This window comes from Topomyia yanbarensis, chromosome 1 (genome assembly GCF_030247195.1).
Source record: "Topomyia yanbarensis strain Yona2022 chromosome 1, ASM3024719v1, whole genome shotgun sequence".
NCBI lineage: Eukaryota > Metazoa > Arthropoda > Insecta > Diptera > Culicidae > Topomyia > Topomyia yanbarensis.
In genome coordinates, this window is record NC_080670.1 from 2,657,871 (window position 1) to 2,672,266 (window position 14,396).

Sequence of the window (14,396 nt, forward strand, 5' to 3'; positions counted from 1 at the left end):
GTGAGTTCGGAGTGCTTGGAGTATGTGCACGAGTTGGCTGGTTTGTACCTGATAGTGCAGGAGTATGATGTTCAGACCTGTGCGATTATTACTTACAACGATCTGAACAATGATGCGCTGTATCGCTTTATGCCGTACGAGCATGAGTACGCTAGGGAGAACACTCGATCTACGGGCCAGGTGGTGCAAACTTTGGGCCGAAACGTACTTTACGATTTGGCTGCCATTCAGTACGAATTGCAGGATGAACTGGATTACTATACACTTCTGAGGGAATTCTATCGCAATCTGTTGAACGCCGAGCTTGCCAAGCATGGCGACGATGCGTATGTTACGATCAACAACTTGGAGACCTGCCGAGATTATACCTTTTTCTGGCAGGATAACGATCATGAGTACCTGCGGGGATATTTGGATCACAATTGCTGGTTTGATTGAGTTTAGCGGGAGGACCACGCAGCAAAAATAAATATTAGCTTATGGCCCCAGTCTTTTGGAATTGTTAATTTCTCTATTGGTTTTGAAGAATCGGTAAGATTTGTCAATTTGAAGCACATTTAGTACAGGGAAACCCAAACACACCAACAAATGTTGGAAAGATTGCAGACTACAACATTGATAATGTGAGATTAGATTAATCCGTTTACTCTTAGAATTCATGTAGACATCGCCTTTATCTTAAGCGTAGCAAAGCTGTCTGATAGCTTAGTAACGAATAAATCTATAAATGCATGACTATTGCATTTTGGGGAATTTTACGTGAGAAACGTCAAACGGATCGACAGTATAATAAACAAAAGTATATTTACGTATGGAACTACTGCAGCCAAAATATTTGTGCTCAAGTGGGAAGGTTTGCTACAAAGTGGAAGGATTGTCGAAAATTGTTGATACAAGGACTAGTTTTTGGCACGTGCATCCGAACACTATGAATACAAAAAAATATGGATTTTAAATACTTGACAATCTGTAACTGTATTAATGTGTTCAACGATTTGTTTTCCTCCACCTGTCATAATTTCTGATAGGTGGAGGAAAACAAATCGAAAAAAAACTTTTCGGTCGGATTATTTGCATGATGGATCCAACCCAACCGGTATTATAGTCTCCGGAATAAATTTCACAGTGACACAGAGGATTTAAACACCATTATAAACACAGTTTTACATATGACAGCTGGAGGAAAACAAACCCTCAAGTAGTGTGAGTGAAATCATTTGTATAGAACTCTATAGGATATACAGAGGCATGGTGATAGTAGTTGAATACCTTCCTTGATTTATTTAGAAGCGCTGCAGCGATGAACCAATAAAGCAGTAAAATTTGGAGAAAATTTCACAGCCTACTTGTCTATAGACTTGAGTGGAGACTTATCGGTTACACGCTGACAAGTGAGCGATTCCCTAACTCACTCGGTCTCTTTCGACAATTAGCAGCCTAGCAAGTAACACGTACTTCAGGTTTACTCCAGCTGTTTCTCGGGTGATTTTGCGTGAGAATTCGAAGTACCTACACTGATGATCCTTTCAGTATCCTAACACAACATAGAATCTGGATTGACACGAAGTACTTTCAGCGATTTAAACAGCAATAATCCAGCATTCGTTAACAAAAGCAAACAAATGCTATTCCCAACACGTGTGCTACTGAAAAGCAGTCATTTTCTTTTTGTGTTGTTTCCATGGTGACGAATAAAGCACGAGTAGGGTCAGCCGGTTGTTTTTTTTCTTTGTTGGAAACATGGAAATTATTCGCAAAAGTTATGAAGAGAGATGTTTTGTAAAAGTGAATAATTTCTGAATGCTGCGGGACGACTTCAGAATGAAAATATTCGATAGCCGTTAAGTGATTAATTATCGGTATGGCTACTGATAGCTTTACCGGCGCAGAAGATTGTTTAATTTAGAGCACCGAAAAAAACGGAACTTTCGTAATGAGTAAGTTTACTGGATGCAGCGGAACGACTCCAGACGGACGAAGTTTTAATTAGTATTGACTGGCTCGGTCGTGAATATATACTTTTCGATCTTGTTAAAATAATCTGTTGGGATAACAGTTGGTATCATTAAAAATTAAGTTGTGTGATAATCGCCGTAGAATAATTATGATTTTTAATGCAAATTAAATTGCAGGTGATTTCGTTTTGGAATAAACGACAAACAAAGTGACGATCAATGACAAGTGAAGGAAGATATGTCCAGGTTGCCGAAGATGGCGACATTATAGAACGATATTCTGAACGCCGGCGTCGATTCCAGCTTATCAAGTGAAGGCACAACCAATGCTGGGAAAATTTGACAGCATTGACCCAGGCTTAAAACAAGTATAATCTTCCAGTTACATCATCGATTACTCTAGGCACTGCTGTGCAGAGTGACGTTGACAACGATCGGAATAATACCCTTCAACATCTTAATCGTGCTGTTGGGCCGTCTTCGATTATGAGATAGGACTACATCAAAGCATTTCCAGGCTTGGCATAAAAAGAGTGTGGAATTCCTTGAATAAGTATAAGGAGAATGTTGAGATAGCGGCTTCGTTAGGAAACTCCCAGTTCAACGTTCACCGCTACTATATTTGATGATGGGGAAACAACTTAAAAGATTGTCCGTACTGCTAAGTCACGCCCGAAACTAAGTGAACCAAACTGCTGCATTATATTCGTGAAGAAAGATTACCTACAATCTATGACAGACACTTCTGCGGAATATAACGCGTTCTCCAATATAAAGCAGGAGGCGGACGGAAAAAGTTAGGTTGTGCAGCCATTGCATAGCGGACCAAGAACGTTTTGTGAGAGCACAGTTATTGAAAGTACTTAGAAACAAGGATCTAACGAAAGCAGCAGGGACCTACATCAGATTAAATTTATTGTCTGCTATAAGAGAGGAGGCCTACGCAACTGTAACCTTGGTGGAAATGACACCAATAAACCGTGGCCCAGAGGTCTTAACGATCCTACGAAGTGATTGGCAGCATTCGGCTCAAGACCAAAACGGTATTGCGGAAATGGAAGGCGTATCCTGGCGTTCACGTCTCAATGCAATCGTCCTGCTCGAAACCAGCGACTCAACTTGCCCCGCAACTAAAAATTTTCGACTCCTGTAGTTGGATTTCCATTTTCTGGTTGTGCTCGGAGAAGCACATGTGAAACTCCAGAAGCAAAGTATTGCCACCGGAAACGTCCACCAGGGCTAACAGTAGAGTAAGGGTATAAAAGGAACTTACCACTTACACTGAATCAGCGCAATTCTTCAGATACGGTGGCGTATGGATGTACTAGAATCTGCATACCGTGCGTATTTATTAATACCTCGGGCAAAAAGAGCATGGACTGATCTGATTTTTTGTGGGTTAATATGCACACCCATTCGTCGTAAAATGTCACTGAAAGTTCTTTAGGAAATCAAAACACGGTAAAATAGTTTCACTTATGTGAATAACCGTAATCGAGAACACTAGAGGTCACTGTTTCCAAGCTCATCAGCACTACTACCGCTGCCAGGCGTGCTAGTCAATAGATGGCGCTGTCGGAGGTGACAATACTTTGTGCTGAAAATGTCCCATGGATGATGATTGTCTAAAGGAAACAGTGATTTGGCACAGGTTAGATAGTTAACTGGCAGCAATCATAATTTTATCTATTTAAAAACTATTGAAAAATGTACTGAATCACTTGAAAAATGTATTGTCTGACAAATAACACATTTATTATTAAATAGAAACAATTGTATTTACGTAATCGAAACCAAATTTTAAAAACTACGCTTTATCCGCACAGAAATATGGTATGTCTTCAATAGCAACCTCCATGGAATGACTATGCCTATAAATTGCATAGTAATACCACCAAGCCATTTCTTCTTTGACATTTTTGACTAACCGATCACCAGCCTTCAGTTCGTCTCGTAGCACCAGCTGATAACCATTCCACAGTTTACCGTAGTAGTCCAACTCATCCTGCAGCTCAGACAACACGGCATCCACACTGTCCACGAATCGGTGTCGCGCTAGGGTTCTTATCGTTTGGTAAATGGCTTTACTGTTCTCCCTTTGCATGAACGAAACCTGCAGGTTGAAGCGTGTCTTCCAATCCTCTTTCAAATGATCCCTCATATATTCCGCACAGTGCTCAATATCAAACTCACCCCACCGTACGCGAACATCGAAATATCTTTTCACGGACTCAAAACAATCGTCATTCATCAACTCGTGGTTTTCGATGGTCTCCCATGCTTCGTTGGTGATCCGACGCATTTCCACCGTCAAATTTCCCATCTCCGTGAGAATCCAACGAATTACCTCACCTCGCAGCTGAGTATTTTCGTGTCGTAGCTCCTGTAGTTGGATCTCCACCGATCGACTGTGTTCAGCGAAGCGTTCCTGAATTTCCGGAAACAGAGTGTTTCCGTAGGATCCACCCACCAGGGCTAGGATAAGAGCAAAGAGCAACATCGTACCGACGCATGTACAATCGAACTGCCACGGTCGAACTCGCGGTTTTATGGTTTCGGATGTCCGCCAGGGGTTGATAAGGTAGCTTGCTACCCTTATCAACTAACTCTTTCGTAATCGTTCTTTTTCGTTATCTCCTAGGGAAGTAATCACACTGCTGTGAATTACCGAAAATGAGTACAGTGGCTATTGCTGATTTTAATCTCGCAAGGCACAAGCTCAGAGCAGATACGGGAGCTACCGTGTTGAACGATTCTGCCGATAAGCACTTCAAGAAAAGGGCTTTGCTGAATTTTCTTTCCAGCACTGTGAAGTGTGCTAGTCAATAGATGGCGTAATCGAGGGAGAGAAAGGATAGTTTGTTCGTGTGCATTCACTGCTATCACTTATTGAATTCAATGGTGAAAGCACAGCATTTATTTTTATTGTTTAAGGAGCTTTTTTGGCACATTGGATACTGAATGTCGTAAATACGCAACGTTGCCTGAGCATATGCATAACTAGGTGGCAGGGCCACGAAGGAAGGATGCTTCAGCCACATTCTCAAAACTTAAACGCTGTTACTGATGTCTGACAAGAAGTGTTTTCATTTAACGGGTTTTCAATAAAAAATGAGATTGATTTCAATATTTTTCTGCAATTAAAGTAAAGAGCGTAATTTTTTTCTCTTCAAGAGAATTTCTGGACTCCGTAGAAATGCGTAGCATGTTACTTTTCGCTCAGGTGCTGCCAGTTCAATCGAAGATAGCGTCGAAGCAGCAAGCACTCCGCGAGCGTGTTGTATGGTTTTACGAAACGCATGGTCATCGTTGAAAAAAGTTTACGGCAGACCACTTTCGAGACGAAAACGTGCCCATGAGTACAGTTTACCGGATCCTGGCATCTCTGAGCGTGGAGCGGCGTAGATAATGACGAAGAAGAAGAAGGAAGCGTTGAAAAAGCTGTTCCACAACAAGGACGGAACGAGTTTGCGTAATGCGGGTCGAAAATATCACTGCGCTGATACCTTGATTCACCGAACCCTCACGATGGAGGACATCATCTGTCGAAAGAAGACTCGGTCTTCCGAGTACACAGACGATCAGATAGCGATCGTGTGATCGCAGCGCCGGTTGATGACGAAGAACTACCGCGGGACGTCGTTCGTGCTGGACGACGAACGTTACCACAATTAACCAATATCGACCGTTTTCGCGACAGGGATATGAAAAAATGTCTTCGTACTGATATGATTGAGGAAAATCGATAACTGGCATTCGATCCTTCTCGCGAATGGTGAATTCTCAACCCTCATACGTGACTGAAGTCATCACTCCACTCAGAAAAAAGACTTCAACAAACGAAGAACGACACGTTGGAGATAACCAAATGATGATGAGAATGTGGGTTGTGTTGCCTTTCTGAAAGTTGAAAATGTCTGACTAAGTTGAAGCAATAATACACAAGGTATTCGGAATAAACTGAAAACAAGTATCGGGACTAGACAAATGGAATGGAATATACTTGATCAACACAGGCGATGTATACTTCAGCAAACTGCGCTCGTTTGCTACCGACACGAACTGATCATCTACATGTGTATTCCAACAACGCGTACGATTCCGTGAAACAAAACAAATCACGGTAGATTGCAAGAACAGTATTTTATGTCTATTTTCACAACTGAACTGTGATGATGTGCTGTACGTTCAACTGGAAATTCATTTATCGTCCAGAAAATCTGAAGTGTTGTCTTTTGTCATTTTTGTACAACATCGGGAAGAGCACGTTGAATTATAATCACCATCAGCGGATCAGTAAAGCTGAACCTGGTTCATGCCGATAACTTAAATCCCACGGTCTGCGAAGAAATGAATATCCATTTCCATAGAGATTTGACAACTAGAGAAAGGGCAAGGCCCTTAATACACCGAGCGTGGCTGTCATCGCTTCTTATTACATAAAAGTTGAAAACAAATAAGTAGGCTCTGTTTTATTTCTTATGTAACCCGTAGCATTAGGAGGTAAACTATCATATTTTCACATTCACTGTAGAGTGTAATGTTTTAGAAAAAGAGTGTAATGTTTTAGAAAAGCTGTGCCGTTCACATTTGGATGTTTTTTTTTGCATATGTTAGTTCAAAAGCACCAGCCACTCTCGCTGTGAACCCACTCCACAGTAAACACAAAAGGGGCGGGGAAGCCCACTGCAGCGTCTTTCGAGATTTTTTGTGAGCAGCATAGAATCCGCGAGGTGGCACTCCTTTTCGATTAGGGCCTGCACCTCGAGAATGATGTTTATGAAGACCGTGTGCTGGACGATTTATAAAACGGTGCTGAGAGTAGCTTGTAAAGAAAAAGGCAACGCAATGTTGCAAGGTAATCCACTAGATTCTTCTGAGCAAAATCCGAATTATCTGAACAAAGACCCTAACCTCTAACTATTCAAAAACATACAGAATCACTTGAAAAATTTATTGTCTGGCAAATAATACATTTAAGGCGAATTAGGAACCTAAACATATTTAATGATAATCAGATTTTTCCTTATTGAAGCTGAATCTCAAAAACTACACTTTATCCACACAGAAATACTCTACACCTTCAATAGCATCCTCCATGAAATGGTTATGCCAGTAAATTGTATAGTTATACCACCAAGCCATTTCTTCTTCGACATTTTTGACTAGCCGATCGACTGCCTTCAGTTCGTCTCGTAGCACCACCTGATAACCATCCCACAGATTTCCGTAGTAGTCCAACTCATCCTGCAGCTCAAACAACACATCATCCACACTGTCCACGAATCGGTTACGTCCTAGGGTTCTTATCGTTTGGTAAGTGGCTTTACTGTTTTCCCGTTGCATGAACGACACCTGCAGGTTGAAGCGTGTCGTCCAATCCTCTTTCAAATGGTCCAACATAAATTCTGCACAGTACTCAATATCAACCGCACCCCACCGTACGCGAGCATCGAAATATTTCTTCACGTACTCAACACACTCGTCGTTCAGCAACTCATGGCTTTCGATGGTCTCCCAAGCTTCGTTGGTGATCCGACGCATTTCCACCGTCAAATTTCCCATCTCCGTGAGAATCCAACGAATTACCTCACCTCGCAGCTGAGTGTTTTCGTGTCGCAGCTCCTGTAGTTGGATCTCCACCGACCGGCTGTGTTCAGCGAAGCGTTCCTGAAATTCCGGAAACAGAGTATTTCCGTAGGATCCACCCACCAGGGCTAGGATAAGAGCAAAGAGCAACATCGTACCGACGCGTGTACAATCAAACTGCCACGGTCGAACTCGCGGTTTTATGGTTTCGGATGTCCGCCAGGAGTTGATATGGCTCGCTACCTTTATCAAATAACTCTTTCGTAACCGTTCTTTTTCGTTATCTCCTGGGGAAGTAATCACACTTCTGTGAATAACCGAAAATGAGTACGGATTTTAATCTCGCAACGGGCAAGCTCAGAGCAGATACGGAAGCTACCATGTTGAACGATTCTGGCGAGAAGAATTTCAAGAGAAGCACTTTGCTGAATTGCTTTGCAGCACTGTGAAATGTGCTAGTCAATAGATGGCGTAATCGAGGGAGAGGAAAGACAGTTTGTTCGACTGTCGTTTGGTCGAATGGTAAATTGTGCCTTCAAATTTGCTGGATGAAATCATAGGTCATTTATAATTCCCTGACAACAATTAATTAATTAAATAGTGCGAGCATTTCATTCATTTTTAAAAGGAGCTTTTTTTTGGCACATGGGATATTGAATGTCATAAATACATAACATGGCCTGATCATATGTAAAACCAGGTCGCAGGGTCCCGAAGGAAGGAATAGGATGCTTCAGCCGCATTCTGACCACTCAAACACTGTTACCGATGCCTGAGATGAAGTTCCTGTATTTATTATCTCTATTAGAGAGAACTTCCTCTTATTGATACATGACTTGGTGAATAGTATTACCGTGTGTATTCAGAGACAGATGAAGCATCCGTGCTTTGATTGCGTCATCTTCATAATACTTTTGGGTCTAGACCCTAACATTGTCAAAATCAAAAAAGAATATCATTAATATCCTGAATTGTTCGCCTAAGCTGTAACTTTTCAATTCTATCAGTGCGACATTACATATATAGTGAAACTGAATAGTATGAATTTCTGAATTTATTCATAGTGATTGCTAACAAAGTCGAAACTTAGCATGGTTGACTAGAATGAATATTATTACTTTAACATCTTTGAAATTCGCCGTACTATACCTTACACCTAACATTTTCGAACAGAGATAGTACACTACTACCGCTTTCTCGACGCTCTGATAATGCCCATGGAATAAAGATTATTTGGTAGTATTTACAACATTATCAACCCGGCTAAGTTAGTACTGATTACCGTGTGCCCCTATGAAGATACGAAGAAAACGCCTACTATAACCCGATAGTAGATCAACTTGCTGTCGACCGTAAATATGAGCCCAATAAAATGCCAATCCGAGCATCGCATGATTGTAGGGGAAATCCGTCCATCAAATTACGTTAAGATTATCCGTCTCTACCGACGAGACGTTATCGATTGGCATACCACTTATTCAAATCAAGGCTAGCCCTCGAGGCAAGTTTCGTGTAGTAACCGCTTCAGTGTGCAGTCTGCATCGGCAACGAAGTGGCGTGTTTGATCGAGAAAATGTTACGTTTCGCCTTTTTACTTGCCTTGGTCGGGGGAACCATTGCCGTTTCACCATTTCCCGAGTTCCAGGAACGATTCGCAGAACACAGTAAATCCGTGGAACCCCAGTTGCAGGAATACCGCGCGGAAAACACCCAGATTCGAGGAGATGTAGTTCGGTTGATTCTGACGGAAATTGGAAACCTGACGGTGGAGATGCGTCGGATCACTAACGAGACCTGGGATACGATCGAAAACCACGAAGATACCAATGAAGAGTGCTTGATTCCTCTGCGAGATCAGTTCGATTACTACGTCTACATCGGTGCGCTGGACATAATGTACTGTGCTGAAGATATGCTAGAGTACCTGGAGAGAGATTGGAAGGAACGGTTCAACTCGAGAGTTAGTTTCATGCAGCGGGAGAATAGTAGGTCCGTCTACCAGACGGTACAGACCCTGGGTCGGAACCAGTTCATATCCAATCCGGACGATACGCTGTACGAGCTGCAGGATGAGCTAGACTATTATCAGCATCTATGGCAGGGTTATCAAGTGGTACTGCGGGACGAGTTGGAAGCGGTCGAGCCGTTCAAGGAGGAGATTCGCGCAGAAATGGCCGAGTGGTACCGGTATGCAGTCGATTGGCATCATCTCTTCATGGATTGGATGATTGAAGATATAGAATACTATTGCAACGACTGGAATAAAGTGTAAATGTAGAGCGGTAGTTGAAGTGCAATAAATGATAGATTTTAATTTTTTGATACGTTTGATATGAAGGTTGTTGATTGGTAACTCAGTAAAAGTACGAATTCAGCAGACTCGTCTAATCTTATCCAGACGACGTCATCGTGGCATTTCATTTTCGCATTGAATTTATGGCTGTATTATTATGACATCGTAAGTCGTCTAGAATAAATAAGCTTTAAGACACAAATCTTCGAATAATGCAAAAAACGTGCCGTTTGAGCCAATTTGTCTCTGATTCGTGATGAGAGAACGTAGTTTTGTTTGGAATATATAAATATGAATCGATTGTACCAAGTCCACTTATGTTATCCTAGGAGATTTGTTCGTCGATTCGATTTATTCGAGGTGGTGAACGCGGGGAACCTGCCATTATAATCAATCCACCATTCAGGAACTGTGCTTACGACGAATTTCGCGCTAAGTCGTATTCAGAGTTGGCAGCACTCTCTCAGATTTTAAGGAAACTTTCTGTACATGAAAACAAAAAGCCATTTTGCATACTTTATTTTTCCACAAATGATCTAGACTGTCTTTTGAAAAGGGTCGAACTTTTTTTACCATTTTTTTTCAATTGGCTAGTCTAAAAATGACAAATCCTACACAAATGTTGTAGAAGTGATTTTAACAAAATTTGTAAAATTTTTGAATAAAAATATTGAAAAAATTGTTCATCAAATCCTACAATGCAAAAAATCGATCTTAAAAATTTAAAGTCGATTTATAAAAAAACCCATATTTGATTTGGCTGAAATTTTGTTCCAAGATATGTAATTACCTTCCTTACCTACCGTCAATAATTCAAATTGGGCACTTTCAAGAAAAAAAACCTGTTTTAATCCACCTAGAGGTGCAATTGTGCCTTTCTCATTTATACAAACTATGATTTAATAGCTGGTTCGTACAATATAACATTATGGAAATGTCTTTCATTCTTATTACACTTGGTAAGTATATATAAGAGCACCTCTTTGCATTCATCGCGGTATCGGTTTGAATCGGAGTTTTCTATGTGATCGCACTCCACAACCCGTAACTCCGGAGCCGGATGTTGGATGGAGATGGAATTTAATATCAGTTTCCGGGGACGCATCACCTTTCATTTGAGACTAAGTTGATCAAATCGGTCTTGCCATTTTCGAGAAACCAATATAACCGTTATTCTGAATTTGGATGCTTCCGGATCCGTCGATGGTGCCCAGTGTGGGCAATGAGACTTTGAATGACTGTTAGTGACCTAGATCTACAAATTCAACAGTTGTGTTTACATTTTGGAAAAAAATTACCCTTTTTACATTCATCGCAGAATTCATTAGAATCGGGATTTGCTGCATGATCGTACGTATCACCCTGTAATTCAGGAACCAGCGCTCGGATCCACACAAAATTCAACAGCAGCTGATGGACCTTTCATTTAAAATCAAGTTTGTCAAAATCAGTTCAGAAAATTCCGAGAAACCGATGTGGACAAATCAATAAATTTTGTTTTGTAACCATACTCTTCAACTCGTAATCCGGAACAAGATGTCGGTTGAAAATGAAATTCAATAGCAACCTATGGGAATATTATACCTTTCATTTGAATCTTAGTTTGTAAAAATCGGTTCAGCCATCTCCGAAAAACCGATGTGGACATTTTGTTAACAAATCCGCACATACACACATACATACATACATACATACATACATACATACATACATACATACACACATACATACATACGGATACTTTGCGATCTCGGCAAACTGAGTCGAATGTTATATGAGACTTACCTTCCATTTGAGACTTGGTTTAAGAAAATCGTTTCAGTCATCACAGAAGAACCGATGTGACTTTAATTGTGGAATATGCCCGGAACTCCGGACTTCCGGAATCGTCGATAGTGGACAATATATTCAAAGAATGTTTGCTTGGCAATCAGTGATCTAGATCTGCGATTAGAAGTAAATTGGTGACCCATTCAATAGTTTTTAGCCTCTGAGGTATTACGATTGTACCGATTTATATGGGAAATTCCAGTGTATGCTTACTAACACCCCTGTAACTCCGGAAGCAAAAGTCAGAACCGAATGAAATTCAGCAGCGGTCAATGGTATTACTGTATCTTTCATTTGAAATCAAGTTTGTAAAAATCGGTAGAGAATTCGTTGGGGAATGGGTGTGATATTAGCTTAGGAACTTGGCGGGTTCCCCGGGGGCGTCATGAACTGTCATAGGTGGCCAATGTGGTCAAAGCTGCTTTTATTGATCATTAGTGATCCAGACCCGCAAACTAGAGTAATGTTACATCAATTTTAATATGTTTTACATCATTTGAACATCATGGTGGTACCAGTTTATATGGGAATTTGCTGTGTGACCGCACTCTTCAACCCGTAACTCCGGAACCGGAAGTCGGATCAACTAAAAATGCAATAGCAGCTTATGGGAGCGTTATACCTTTCAGATGAAACTAAGTTTGCGAAAATCGGTTCAGCCATCTCTGAGAAAATTGTGTGAGTTTAAATGACACACACACATACACACACACATACACACACAGACATTTGCCGATCTCGACGAACTGAATCGAATGGTGTATGACCCTCCGGGCCTCCGTTAAAAAGTCGATTTTTACAGTGATTGCATAGCCTTTCTTTATATGAGAAAGGCAAAAAGTTATTCGAAAAAAACTTTTCCCTGTTCCTTGTGAATTTTTTTTTCTGTGTATTTTTATTCAGGGTCCATAGCCCTGAAACCAGAACCCAGAATCCCGAGAAGAGAACCCAGACTCCAGATTCCATAGCCCAAAGTCCAGATGCCAGAGGAGAGACACTAGAATCCAGAGTCGCGAGTTATTAACCCAAAATACTGAGGCGAGTCTAGAGTCCAAAATCCAGAGCTCATTGCCGAGAATGCAGAGTCCAGAGTCCGTAGCGCAGCGATCAGAACCCAGAGCTTCGAAGACAGAGCTCAGAGTCCAGAATCCAGAGTTCCGAGTGCAGAGTTCGGAGTCCAAAGTGCAGAGTTCAGATGCCAGAGGCGAGAGTCCAGAGTCCAGAACACAGCGTGAAGAGTTCAGCATCCAGAGTTCAAAGTCCAGAATCAAGCGTTCAGAGTCCAGAGATGAGAATCCTGAGACCAGAGCTCAGAGTTCAGAGACCTCAACCCACAATACTGAGCCCAGTGTCCCGAGTTCAGAGCCCAGAGTCCCGAAGAGAGAGCCCACGGTCCAGAATCCAGAGACCCAAGTGCAGAGCCTAAGGTTTAGTGTCCAGAGTCTAGAGTTCAGATTTCAGAGTGAAGGATCAAGACCCCAGATACCATAGTCATGGTTCAGAGTCCAAAGTGTATGCACTTTGGACTCTGAGAAATTCGAGGCTTGCGATAAGTATCCATCATCCAGCGATGAGAGTGAAGAGTCCAAAATCTAAAGTTCAGTGTACATAGTCCAGAGACCAGAACCCAGAGTCCCGAGGGCAGAGCCAAGAGTCCAGAATCCAGAGTCCCGAGTGCAGATTCCAGAGTTCAGACTTCAGAGTCTAGAGTTTTGATTCCAGAGTTTAGAATCAAGACCCCAGAGACCATAGTTCAGAGTCCATAACACAGAATATCGAGGCCAGAACCCGGTGTCCAGAATCTAGCATGAAGAGTGCAGAGTTCACAGTCTAGAATCTAGACTGACAGGATATTTCCGGAATGGTCTTGACGAGTAGGTGCCAGAAATTTATGTCTGACGCCATGTTGAAATCCAAGATGGCGACTTCCGGACGTGAATTATTATGACTACATTTCGGATTATTTATCTTTGCCCAGCACTTTGACCCTTTTCAAAAGACAGTCCAGATCATTTCTGAAAAATAAACAAATTATGCAAAGTGGCTTTTTGTCACAAAGTTCTCATGTACAGAAAGTTTCATTAAAATCTGAGAGGGTACTGCCAACATTTGTTCGAGTTGGCGCGAAATTCGTCTGACGTTATAGGTTATGCAAACTCACTATAACATAGAAATGCTCGAGTCTTTCACGATAATTCAAATCCGGTCTATGATCTCGCAATCATGATATCTTCCCAAGGATTAAGTTAGCGTGTTAACGATTATGAATTTATAAAGGCGGTCTCAAGCGCCAATATAGAAACGCCCACTCTCACGAAACCATAAATGGTACTCGTTCGAGAGCACCCACTCTAATATACGGAACTTATATATATACACACACACACACACATATATATATATATATATATATATATATATATATATATATATATATATATATATATATATATATATATATATATATATATATATATATATATATATATATATATATATATATATATATATATATATATATATATATATATATATATATATATATATATATATATATATATATATATATATATATATATATATATATATATATATATATATATATATATATATATATATATATATATACATATATATATATATATATATATATATATATATATATATATATATATATATATATATATATATATATATATATATATATATATATATATATATATATATAT

The 14,396-nt window shown here is 40.5% G+C and overlaps 1 protein-coding gene across 2 annotated transcripts in view; it reads left to right on the forward strand.

Annotated features, from left to right (window-relative positions):
* The window catches only part of LOC131676605 (probable maleylacetoacetate isomerase 2), a 57,471-nt gene that overhangs the window by 18,906 nt on the left and 24,169 nt on the right, over window positions 1-14,396 (forward strand). The window lies entirely within an intron of this gene.